Raw genomic sequence first — 12,160 nt, 5'->3', positions numbered from 1 at the left:
TGACTATCTGACTGACTGACTGACTGACTGACTGACTGTCTGACTGACTATCTGACTGACTGACTGACTGACTGACTGACTGACTGACTATCTGACTGACTGACTGACTGACTGACTGACTATCTGACTGACTGTCTGACTGACTGACTGACTGACTGACTATCTGACTGACTGACTGACTGACTGACTGTCTGACTGACTCACTACCCATTGTTGAAAGTGATATGTCATGTTAGCACTGTTCAGGCCCGTTCACAGTGACACCTATAAGGTGCTGCTGAAGCGTTCACACTGCAGCGATATCGCAGCTTGATGACTTCACCAACGTGCTTTTATTTTTATTTTATTTTCTCCAACGTGAATAACGACACAGACGAAGGTTTGGGTTCATGATTTGCAGCGAAAGCGAGAGGAGCTGGAGAATCAATAATGCTTTTTCATGACATTGTGCTTTGTTTATATGAGAGCGAGCGTTAGTCACCGAGCTGTTCGGGTCTTTCCCAGGTGACTCTGAACGCCACATCTCCTGCGGATCAAAGAGGCGAGTCTCCATGTTGAGAGAAACATCTGGAACTTCACCGTGGATAATCTGGTTCTCAATACTCGTTACCTTCCGGTCAGAGACATTAAGAAGACGGGATAATAACGCCATCCCATCCTTTGTAGAACTTTATTTTGATTGGTTGAAAATGTTTTGTCGGGAGTGGATAGACTTGGTAAATGAAATATATCTAATGGAAAAAATTACTTTTTCACTCCGTCTACAAAAAAATACATTTATTAAATTCTGGTTGAACTGGGTCTCTTATGTGCGGCCCTCACGGCCAGATGTGGAAGTGACAAGTAAATAATCTGTTTTTGTTGTTTTATTTTTATTAACAAAACTCATCATTGTTTTTTCTGGTCTCCTACCTCCCTCTCTTGTCTCTCCCCATATTTGATTTGTCGAAACCTCTCCCGACTCTAAATAGACACACCTACCTTTCTCAGCCTGTACAGAGTTCTAGAAACCTACAATTGTTGTAAGAATAAAAAAATGGAGAAGGATTTTAATGATACAATTCAACTGTGTAAAACCTCTGCTTATCAATATCTCTACTGTATTGATGTATGTCTCTTGTGCGGGGGCGGGGTCAAGCCTGACAGATCACAGTTTGTCTCAGTTTCGCCATTGTAGTGGTGTCTTGCTCTGGATATTAGTTATTAACTTCTCGCTTGGCCAACAAATCAAAACTCTGATTAGATATTTACTAAACTGGATGCATCGTATTCATCAGAGTCAATTGAGGCTCTGGAAAGTTTCATTGATAGACGATATCAAGCCGCGAGGAAAATGAAGCCGTCTACGAATAGTCATGGAGCTCCCCGACCCAAAAAGTCCCGAAATCGGTCGACATCTTCCGAAAGTGCGGGGGAACAAACCATGGAAGTGGAGATATCCCTGATGCAATCAATAAATGAGAGACTTGGCAAGTTGGATATACTGGTCGAGCTGCAGAAAGATCTCCGCGACCTGAGGATAAGTTTGGAATTCAGCCAAGCTCAAATCGATGATCTGAGGAAGGAGAATGACTCATTGAAAGGTACTGTGGCTACTATTCAGAGAACAATGGGGAATGTCATGAAAGAAAACAAACAGCTTAAGGAAACGTTGCTTGACGTGCAGAGTAGATCGATGCGGGATAATCTGATTTTTTCGGGGATTCCTGAGAGAGACAATGACGACTCAGAGCAAACCATACGGGATTTCATGTGCCAACAACTGAAATTATCCCAGGAATCAGTACAAGACATCTCCTTCTCGAGGGTCCATAGGCTGGGTAAGAAGGAGAGGAATAAAACTCGCCCCATCATCGCTCGGTTCGAGCATTTCAAACAAAAGGAGCTAGTGAAGACCCGAGGCAAGGCCCTTAAGGGTACAAACTTTTGGATGAATGATCAATTCCCAATGGAGATTAATGAGAGGCGGCGAAAACTTACTCCCATCTTTATGGAACATAGGATTAAAAACCATAAAGTTCCCTTAGTTGTGGACAAATTATATATTGATGGGCAGTTGTACAGAGATTCAGAGATCACTCCGTGGCTGTTTTAAAGTTTTGACTGCCTTGTCTGTCTGTCTGTCATTCTTTTAGAATGAAAACGCGACCTAGTCATACTGACTCTATTAATTTACACTTGTCAAAGAAAGGTTTACATATCGCTCATGTGAATGTGAACAGTTTGGTAAATAAGGTGGATGAGATACTAAATGTTGTCCAGAAGAATAATCTGCATGTGCTTGCTATTACTGAGACTCATCTTGACCAAACCATAACAAATGGACAAATTGATTTGAAAGGATACAATATTATAAGGAAGGACAGGAACAGAAGAGGAGGAGGTGTTGCCCTATATATTCAAGAGCATCTGCTGTTCAAAGTGCGGGATGATCTATGTGTGAATGGACTAGAGATCCTGTGGATTCAAATTCACCTCCCTTTCCAACAACCAACGTTAATTGGATGTGTTTATAGGCCCCCAAAATCAAACACATTATACCTGGATAAAATATGTGAAAGTATTGATCTTGCTCTGGATGAAAGGAAGGAATTATTTATGCTTGGGGACTATAATATTGACTGGAAAAGTAGTCACTCTGATGGGAACAAGACTAAGTTTACTCAATATATAGAGAGTCATAATTTATTTCAAATGGTACAGGATATCACAAGGTCCTCAAGAAACAAATTTGGGCACAGAACTGAAAGTATTATTGATCTGATATTCTGTAATGCTCCGAATAAATGCTCAAATGTTAAATCTGTCCCGTTATCGTGGACAGATCATAATATTGTGTGCATTACTAAATACACCAAAGTGCCAAAAAGACCTCCTAGAGTGACTATAAGACGGAGTTTTAAAAATTTTAACTTAGAAGACTACCAGACAGATTTGGCCACTGTTCCATGGGACCTTGTGTATCTTGAGGATGATTTGGATTGTGCTGTTGATTGTTTTACGAAATTGTTTACTGATGTTGTTGAGTACCATGCTCCTATAAGGAAAAGTACAATTAAAGCCAAATCATCCCCCTGGATTGACCAACAACTAAGAGAAGCAATATCTCAGAGGGATGAGGCAAAAACTGTAGCATCTAGGTCAAGATTAGATTCAGATATTATGCTATATAGAAAATGCAGAAATTTTGTTGTAAAATTGAATCGTCAGAAAAAGACCCTATATTATAAAACAGCTTTTGAGGGATGCAGAAACAATTCAAAACAGATATGGCATACAGTGAATGGTTTGCTTGGTAGGTCAAATAGTACAAGTCCTGTTAGTGTGGAGGTTGATGGAAAGATTAGAACAAAACCAGTAGACATTGCCAATTACTTTGCTGACTATTTTGAATCAAAGATAAATGATCTCAGGTCCAATATGAATAACAATGCCTCAAATGAATTAGTGGTAGGTGAAGTAGAGAAAAAGATTATGAAGGGGAAAAATTGCAGTTTTGTATTACCAGATATATCATTAGATGACATTGAGAAAATCTTGATTTCACTTCCTGATAATAAATCCCCAGGGTACGATCTTATTGACAACAAATTGTTGAAATCTGCAGCCCCATATATTGCTAGACCTGTAAAGTATCTATTTGATCTTTCTTTGCAACAAGGAAAGTTTCCCACAGAATGGAAACATGCAAAAATCTGCCCCATTCCTAAGGATGCTAAAATAGCTTTTACTGCACCCAACAGTCGCCCAATTAGCTTACTCTCCTCCTTAAGCAAAATTTTGGAAAGAGTAGTAAGTGATCACATTTGGAAATATATGGAAACTAATAACCTTCTAACCCATGCTCAACATGCATATCGTAAAAATCATTCTACTGAAACCGCTCTGTTACATATGACGGATGAGTGGCTAAGTGCCCTGGATCAAGGTAAACTTGTGTCGTTACTTCTTCTTGATTTCACTGCAGCGTTCGATTTGATAGATCACACAATTCTACTTAAAAAATTAATTCATTATGGCTTCAGTAAGAATGCTATTAATTGGATGAAATCTTATTTAAACGGTAGAAAGCAATCTATTTATGTTAATGGCTCCTTTTCTTCTCCACGTATGATTACCTGTGGCATCCCACAAGGGAGTTGCCTCGGACCATTGTTATTTATTATATACACAAATGATCTTCCCTTAGTGTTAGCCAACTCAAATGCACATATGTTTGCAGATGATACAACCATCACTGCAGTGGCAGATTCACAAACTCAGTTGCATGAATATTTATCAAATGATTTTAAATGTGTCATCAAATGGGTGGAAAACAATAAATTGGCATTAAATGTAAATAAAACGAAAAATATGATTATATGTACTACAAGAAAGAGGAAGAAATTAAAGCCATGGTATTTAACATATGGCAGTGTTCAAATTAAAGAGGTTACAGAAGTCAAATTATTGGGAGTTAAAATACAAAACAATCTCTCATGGACGGCTCATATTACAGATCTTTCTAAAAGAGTGATGAAAATGGCACGAATGGTTGGACGAATTGCAAAGTTTTTATCTAAAGACATTCTAAAGGTAATATCTCATAGTCTAATCTATAGTCACATTAATTATTGCTGTGCAGTGTGGGGCAATGCAGCTCAGAGAGACATGAGGAGACTGCAGATCACACTTAACAAGGCAGCAAGAATGGTCTTAAGGTGTGGGTTTGAAAAAGGAGTGAGTGAACTACATATCACAACGGGACGGCCCACAGTAGTAGAGCATGTGAGACAACATTCTATAGTACTAATTTCAAAAATTCAAAAGTTTAAAAAGCCAGTTAGTATTAAGGACAAACTGCTATTAGTACGTGATAAACATCAAGTTAACATAAGAATAAGAGATAAAAATCATTATGTACTACCAAAAATAAAAACTGAAATGGGAAGACGGACTTTTATTTTCAGAACTGTTAAATTATGGAATTCATTACAATAACTCACTCAAGAACAGTACGGCGGTTGGATTGTTGATTGCAAGATTTCAAGATTTAAATGTAGTTATCATCACACTATTGTATTGCACTGTCAGTAGGTTTGTAGAGTGAACACATGTAGATTAATATGTGTATATATGTAGGTCCATACGGGATAAGTGTCAATGTATGTAGGTTATATGTGTCATGCATGTATGTATATGATATATGTGTGTCAATAACTATATGTTGTATAATATGAATTATTGTATGCTTAAATGTTTTTAATGTGGACTCTTGGAAGATTAGCCAATAGGCTAAAAGAGATCCAAATAAAATCAAATCAAATCTTGTAATTTAAATCCCTGTTAACCCTAAATAAAGAAAATTTTTTGTTGTTGTCTCCACATCCAGAAAAATGGAATCAACAATATAGTTATAGTTGTGGTTGTAGATGATTATAGTTGTAGTGTGAACACAGATTCTGTTTACTGAGAACAATTTAAATGTTGTTATAGTTATAGTTATCTTTATAGTTATTGTTCTAGATGTGTGTCCAGTCCAGGACCCGGATCACACCGGATCAACCCGGTCTGCTCATCATCAACCTGCTGCTTCAGTTAGTTAATAAAGTGAGGAAAGGAAGATGAAGTGACAGCAGAGTGAGAGAGAGAGAGAGAGAGAGAGAGAGAGAGAGAGAGAGAGAGAGAGAGAGAGAGAGACAGAGGACAGAGAGAGAGAGAGAGAGAGAGAGAGAGAGGCAGAAAGAGAGAGAGAGACAGAAAGAGAGAGAGAGAGAAAGAGAGAGAGACAGAAAGAGAGAGAGAGAGCAAGAGAGAGAGAGAGAGAGACAGGCAGTAAGAGAGAGAGAGAAAGAGAGAGAGAGAGAGAGAGAGAGAGAGATGTTTCAACAGTTATTCAGGCAGCTTGTTCGGCTGCAGCCTCGCTGTTGCCCGACGATCGTTTCCGCGGTGACAGGAGACAAGCTGTCCGTCAGACGACACCGCCGAGACACACACTCACACACACACACACACACACACTCACACACACACACACACACACACACACACACACTCACACACAGCTGAGTAGAGATTAGTTACCTGTTGGCCAGGTAACGTTACACCTGTTTGAGTTTATTCTCTGTCACTAACAATTTACTTTATGGATCTTTAATTTCTCTTTACCAGATTCAACAACACATACATTCACTCAAACTATATTATAATTACGGAAGCCCATTGAGGACATACAGTATATTCAAAATGTGTTTTCTCGATATCTTGAGAAAACAAAGTCAAATGAACTCGTTATGAAGGGAAAACGGCGTAAATATAATGGAAGAATATACAGTCGGCTTTGGTAAATAATAAAGAAATCTCTGATCCAACAACAACGCTGACTGTTCAGGATCTTTGGATTCAATCTGTTTTTCTGTATCTGTTAAAGTGAGAAGCCGTTTTGAAGCCGCAATGAAACGTTAAAACTGGTTAGCATTAACTAGCTTAGCATTTCAGCTTTTGACGTTCTAGCAGAGAAATGACACAACATCCACACTTAGTTTGTTAGCAAATATAAAAAAATAGATTCAATTGATAACACATAAAATAAATTAGTCCTGTGATATTTATAATGTCACTGTTTATATATTTAAAAGACGAAACAACTGGTAAATGGGAACCAGAAAACTTTTCCCTTAAAAAAAGTCACATGTGAATTCAAAGCACGCGTGACTTTCACCTGTGAGGTTTCTCTTTGCATGTGAAATGAAGTTTTCACATGTGAAACAAATATTGACAGATCTAACGACAGGTGAAAATGTGAAAAAGAAGTTCAGATGTGGTAAAAAAAAAAAAACGTCATCTAGAAATCTAGAAAGATTTTTTTTAACATTTGAAGTAAAAACTGTCAGAATACAACCTGAGAAAAATTGTTCACATGTGAAAATCAACATGTGTCCAGAAAGCACATGTGCTTTAAATTCACATGTGACGTTTTTGTGAGGGTTTCATTTTCCACATTTTTTAACGATAACGATACTTTTTCATTTTTCACATTTTGTAACAACTTTAACTTCAGAGGAGCTAAATAAGTTGTTTCAGCCACTGAGTCCCTGTGCTTTCATTTTAATAGATTTTTACACTTTACTTACTTTTCACTTTACTAGTATTTTCATGATTCTGCACTTTCATTTCTACTTTTCATTCCCTCTTTCACATGAGTGAGTCTGTCTGCAGTCAGCCAGCAGAACGAGACGCTGCTTCACAGTGAAATCGACCGATAAAAACCCAAAGAACTGTTCAGCTCTCACATCACCGAGCAGAAAACACATTATTACAGGTTTTCATTTCCAAAAAATCGAAACAAAATCCACTGGACTTAAAAATGAAGAGTTGAAGACATCTTACCACCCGGATGACTGAAATTAATCTACACAGACATATTTTAACAATACATAAACAACTGTAAATATCAAAACTATGCATCAGAGAAGTCCATATGTACAAGATAACGCTTTATATTTTACTGAACGTCTCTTCTTTTAAACAGATAAACTGAAACATCTGAAACCTTCAGCTCAGATTGACCCAAATAACTCTTTACATCATTTTTTGTTTTTTTCTCAAGCTAATTAATTAAGTCAAATGATTCCTTTGAGAACAAACAACAGGTGAGCGTGAGCTTTGTGATGAACTTCAGTTCGGCCTGAAAAACTTTTCTGTTAATTACTTTATGAGGTGAAAAACTGACAGATACTCACAATGTGCTGCGTGTCCATCGCTGCTGCTGCCGCCTGTGTGTGTGTGTGTAACTCTGTCATCTGGTCTAAGTGTCTGAAGAGTGTGTGTGTGTGTGTGTGTGTGTGTGTTCTCTGTGCCGTTTCCGCCTTGAAACTTTACCTTCCTGTCCGTCCACAGACTCTCTCTCTCTCTCTCTCTCTCTCTCTCTCTCTCTCTCTCTCTCTCTCTCTCCTGTCCGTCTCAGACACCTAATTAGTTTGGTGTATCTGCTGCACCACCTGAATTAGTCATCAGTGTGTGTGTGTGTGTGTGTGTGTGTGTGTGATGTCCTTCCAGGCATTGGTTGTATAGACATTTTCTTCATTATTCTTTTCTTCCTGATGGGTTTAAATGTGTTTCTGTGTCTGAAGAGTTAATTTACAAAAAGCTGTATTTGCTCTATTTTAGAAAAAAAACCCAAATCCTTTCCTGAAGTTCATCCAGTCGACCGACGATCTTTAAAGAGAAACTTCATCTGCTTCAGTTTGGACTTCTGGATCATTCTGAATCTGCAGCAAGCAGCTGAGTCAGCTTGTTGTGGTGTGGCTGTAGATCCATTCAGTAACGTTCTCAGTAAAAGTGAATAGTGTGATGAGGTGGATTTGTTTCCAAATGTAGGTTACTGTGACCAGGGCTTAATTTGTAAATGATGCGGTCCCGGATCACCAAGCGCTCGGTGTCCCGCGAGTCGGTCTGGAGGGAAAAGGTTCAGGAACATCAAGACAACGAGCTCAGTGCAGCCATGCAGCTTCCTGCAGACCAGCAGCCTGAACATCACTACCTGACTGTATGACCTTAGAGCTCCGACTACTGGGGACCTACAACAATATTTGATTATTGTATAGGCTACATAATGCTCATTTTGTCCAAAACGATGGGTTTTTACAAACCTGCCCTTCAAGTAGTGGACTAAAGATATACTGTAACTGTAACTGTGCACAACATGAACATGCACACACTCGGCTGTGAGACATCCTCATCACACATAAACACATCAAGGAAACTGCAATGGCTTCAACTATTTACCAGACAGATTCTGGCTCGAGTAGTTACACATTAATATTCAACACAAATACTTTCATAAGATATCTATTTTGAACGAAGGAAACAATGTCAGTGAATAATAAAATGACAGAAATAAAACGTGTCGTGCCATGCAGCTGGAAGTCGGCCTACATGCGACACTCAGCTGGTTTTGAAATGCCCACAGTGACGTGGCTTACAGCTCCTCACTCAACCAATTATATTACCAATTATTTCTGGACACTCAACATAACATGCACAATGTCCCACATATTTAACTGTGGGACTTACAGGTCCGCACTCCAAATAATTTCTGTTTTCATCTATGCAAATATGAATTTAGATGTTATTGTCCCAGCAGAGAACTGTAACACATTTACAAACAAAACAACAAAACAAAACAAGCTTACCTTGTCTAATTTTCCAAAAATAGTCCACACAGCGGACATATGGACAGCAAATTCAACTTTCAGCCATGACGCTGTCTGAAGTTTAGCACAACACACTCTGCAGAGCAGCTCACTCATGTGACGTGATTACTCTGCACTTGTTGTTACTTTCTAATACGGTAATCACCTGTCTAAATATGGAAATGAGCCAATTCGGTTTTTGGAAGAGTCAACTATTGGGATTATTACATGGCAGACAAAAAACCCCCCCCAAAAAACGTTCATGCCAACAGGTGCCGGGTCCACGCAAATAAGTACCGGAATGCAGGTAGTCCAAAACCGCGAGGTGCCGGAACAGGATCCGGCACCTCGCGGTTTTGGACTACCTGCAAATTATGCACTGACTGTGACACAGTAAACTGTCTTGTCTTTAGCCCTAGTCTCTACTCCAAAACACTCTGAGTTGTAGCTTGAGAAGTTAACCTGAACAAACTGTTAGCTAGCTAACTAGCCAGCAAACACACTGATGTTAATGTGAACATGCTAACGCTAGCCGCTACTAGATACGTTAGCTAGTGTGCTAATCAGATGTGTTAACAACAAGACAGTGATGTTAGCTGACCAGATGCTATGGTTAGCTAGCTAACAAGCTGACATTATCTAAACACTAAATCAATCAGATGGATCAGTGATGAAATGATCAGTTCAGTCAGAAACAGACAGAAATTAACCGTCTGTTCAATTCTGTTGAGACGACAGAAACAGTCAGCTGTTCACAGAGCTGAAGACATCCAAGATGGCCGCCAGAGGGGGGTGACATCACCTGACAGCTCTCTGTTGCCACTATTTTTCAAACAGTGAAATGTGTGTGTGTGTGTGTGTGTGTGTGTGTGTGTGTCACCTGAGCTGTGTATCCAGTGAACACTGCACGGGCTGCTTAGCTGACCTACATGTTCAAAAGTGGAGTCACACACACACACACACACACACACACACAGGAATGTCCTGCACCATAAAATAAATGTTTTCTTCCTGAATCATGTAATTTTCTCCTCAGCAGTTTCCAGTGTTAATAAGTTGATTTCTCAGTGATTTTCCAGTTATTTACAGTTGATCTTGTCAGAACTATTGAACGTGTTGAATGAACTCTGCTGGCAATCTGCTCTGCCTTGTTTCACTTGTTTCTAGAAGTTTCTCTCAGCAGCTTGAAACTCCACTGGAAACAGTGTGACTCCCTCGCCTCACTGGACGAATTATTCACTTGTTTTAAAGGAAAACTAGATTTGAACTAGTCAAGGATTTTTGGTTTGTCCAGGAGAGAACAATGACCTTTGACCTCTGGTGGCACCGAGAGTCTCAGTCCTCTAACAAGAGAACTGACACTCCAACTACAGGAAACCACCCGAAACACAAGGGATTATGGGTAGAAGGAGACGGAAAGCCTAGCAGAACAAAATGAAGTCTGGACTGATGCTCATATTCAGCTGTTTCTTCATGTGTTCTGAACAGAGGTGGGGACTCGAGTCACATGACTTGGACTCGAGTCACTATTTTAAATACTTGAGTCTTGACTTGCTGCATGAAGAGAAGACTTGACACTTGACTTGACTTGGGTTCTGGTGACTTGGGACTTGACTCTGACTTGTACTTTGATGACTTGAAAAGGTTTCTAAAGTCTTGACTTGAGATCTTGTGTTTGTGTAAATGACTTAGATTGAAAGTGATGAGATTTGTTCCAGCGGACGACTGAATTTAAATTCTGTTTTCTGAATTTGTATGGAATGATTGAATTTATTGAAGTTGAAACTGATTATAGAAATCAAACTCATGATGCTCTTACCAAGTTTTTATCCTATTAAAACCATATTGCATTGAAAAGTCCTAGATATTTAGTTTTCTTTAAGATATTAAATTGATACTGGACTCTTGATTTGTTCTGACTTGACTTGCTGTTCTACATTTAGACTTGAGACTTGACATTAATGACATGGACTTGACTTGGTAATCTACATTTAGACTTGAGACTTGACTTGAGACTTGTGCCTCAAGACTTGAGACTGACTTGGGACTCGAGCGAAGTGGACTTGGTCACACCTCTGGTTCTTAACTGGTATGAACACCACAGAAGAAGAGACAGACAAGTCCGTCATGTTAGATAAAGTTACAGAAAGTGGAGTCAGATTTGTTTTGTGTTTTTTTTGTTTATTCAGTTTTATAAAGTTTACACAGTGAAGCCGAGCGGTCGGGAAACATTCATCTTGTCTCATTCATTTTCAGTACAAATCCTCCAATCTTCAACTCATTGAAAAGATTCATTTTACAAACTCAGAAATGACTCAGATACCAATATTAGTTTTTAATAATGTTTAACTTTAACACGTTTCATCAATCACAGGCAGGAAACAACCAAGTTACTGTGTCAGTAGTACTGCTGGATTTTTACAGTAATATTACTTTTATTCTACATTTAAATTTCTATTTGGGTGTTGTTTTTTTAGGTTTTCAAACTTTTACATGAGTGAGTTTCACACCCAGACTGATAAAATACAGCAGCAGAAACACCCAAACAACTATTTTTCAATCTAATTAATTAAGTCAAAGTCAAAGTGAGATGATAATAGTAATAAAAAAAGATAATAAGAATAACAAGTGAAAGCGAGAGTCTCTTTAAATGATTTCTGTACAACAATGTAATGGCAGATTACAAGGTTTGAATATTAATCTCTGTTACAGTTTAATTGTATGAAGGCAGACGGCTGATAGATGAATCAGACTGGAGCTGCAGAGCGTTTCGTCATTTTGTCGGTTTACAAAACTCTCCGCCTCCAGTTTGATGAAGCAAGAATGGCATGAAAATAAAAGATAGAAAATACAAGAAAATTAAAAAAAAAGAGTTCATTTACTAGTATTGGTTGATTGACATATTTGTGTGGGAATATACTGTATGATACATGCTGTTTTTCATGTTTCATGTTTTCTCTGTAAATCTGTGTGTATGTGTGTGTGTG

This window comes from Centroberyx gerrardi, chromosome 24 (assembly GCF_048128805.1).
Source record: "Centroberyx gerrardi isolate f3 chromosome 24, fCenGer3.hap1.cur.20231027, whole genome shotgun sequence".
In the NCBI taxonomy this organism is placed as follows: Eukaryota; Metazoa; Chordata; class Actinopteri; order Beryciformes; family Berycidae; genus Centroberyx; species Centroberyx gerrardi.
This window is presented reverse-complemented; position numbering follows the sequence as displayed.